This window comes from Orycteropus afer, unplaced genomic scaffold (assembly GCF_000298275.1).
Source record: "Orycteropus afer afer isolate SDZICR_OR568_19922 unplaced genomic scaffold, OryAfe1.0 scaffold00571, whole genome shotgun sequence".
Lineage (NCBI taxonomy): Eukaryota > Metazoa > Chordata > Mammalia > Tubulidentata > Orycteropodidae > Orycteropus > Orycteropus afer.
Window position 1 is genome coordinate 82,587 of NW_006922158.1, and position 1,763 is coordinate 84,349.

Sequence of the window (1,763 nt, forward strand, 5' to 3'; positions counted from 1 at the left end):
CAGTCTAACAGGCATGCAGATGCCCAGTCTTCTCTGGGAGAAGGTTGTGATGCAGGGCCTTCTACGGTATGAAGTGCATGTAGTTGTCAGTGTGATCCTGATTATGCTTTATGTAATTATTGTAAATGTTTCACAAGTTACTTGGACATCGTGGCATTAGGTTAGACGTACTTCTCAAACCCAACTTGTTAACCTCTGCACTCTGAGAGTTGAAAATTTTAAAGAAGTCAGCAGAAATAATGGAAATAAAGATGGAAAAAAAGGAACTTTGGAGCACCTCTTAACAACTCACAATATCACGAGAGTTGAATTTATTGGGGCTTGGAGGTAAAAACAGGAATTATTTGAATAGGCAGATTTTGTTTTATATATCTATATCTAAGTGAAACAAAACCTACTGCCATTGGGTCAGTTCCAACTCAGAGTGACCCCCATAGGGTCTCTAAAGCTGTAAATCTTGATAGAAGTAGTTTGTCTCATTTTCCTCCCACGGAGCATTTGAACCACTGAGCTAGTGGTTAGCAGCCAAATAAATGCCTTACCCACTGTGCCACCAGAGCTCCTTTTAGCTACATATAGATAGAGTGCCTAATATCCACCTGTAGATAGATATGAAACATAAGTGTGTTTCTATATATGTGGATATATATCAGTTTAATTATACACCCCTCACCACAGGTAGCTGTGTACATGTTGCTGTGAAGAAAGAAAAACAGCATTGAGTGTTTTTATGTACATGTATGTGAACATTAGTATTCAATTGTTTTTTTAATCTATGAAATCAGTGTAAACCCTTGTTGTTCCAAAGACTTCTAAGATGGGTTACTGTGTGATTTTTTTCCCCCCTTTGATGACGGAATTTCTTTAATATTCATCATTGTTTTCCTGCTTACCAGATTCCATCCGAGAATCCTTACGTGAGTGAAAATACCAATTCTGCACTTTTCTATTTTATGATGAGTCAACAATGTGAAGAGGATAACAAAGTAGTTGAGGATATCCTTTCAGTAAAACCCCGCTCTGGTGTAAAGAGACCATTTCCAAATGACTCGGATAGTATGTCTGATGTGAACATCCCTGAAAAAATTCCCAGGACAGGTTGGTAAACTATTTTGTAATTTATGTTTTTTAACACAGTTTGTTTATGATTTTTAAAAATATATCTACCCTAGTAAATACAACGTTTTTGTGAGCTTATAACAAGAGGCGGGGGAGAGAGTGGAAAGAAATATGAGAGAAAGAAGAAAACTTGGAAAAAGCTGACCTTTGACTTACAGCCTGCTAGCATAAAATGGAAATCCCACAATTTGAAAATGGAGGGGATAATGGGATTTTAAATGATGAAATGGATGGGAAAAGGGGAGAATGGAGAACATTGATCCATCAACCTGATCTTTTATGAATCAAAATATTATATTTGTAGGTATGTTAAGCGTGCAGTTAAATTTATTTATGTGAATGTTACAGATTCCATAGGAATTAATCAACTCATAGTTTTGTGTGAAGTTTTCAGAAGTATAGGATGTAAAAATATTTTGTAAGTGACTGTCTTTTTGTGTATGATGTATACTTTTTTATCTTTTATACCTGTTAAAAGACTGAGTTTTTTAAGAGCCATGAGATGATACTATTTTTATAGGATTACATATATTATTTAATGGGTCTTCAGAGAGTTTAAGAGCTACCAATCATGCACTAAACTGACTCCTTCACTTTCTACCACCTGTTCTTTGATAGAGATGCTCATCAATAATGAAATGAAT

At 35.4% G+C, this 1,763-nt stretch overlaps 1 protein-coding gene across 1 annotated transcript in view; it reads left to right on the plus strand.

The window, feature by feature from the left end:
* LOC103210092 (LON peptidase N-terminal domain and RING finger protein 2-like) overlaps positions 1–1,763 on the plus strand; it is a 50,840-nt gene that overhangs the window by 30,956 nt on the left and 18,121 nt on the right. The gene's annotated exons all lie outside the window — the stretch shown is intronic.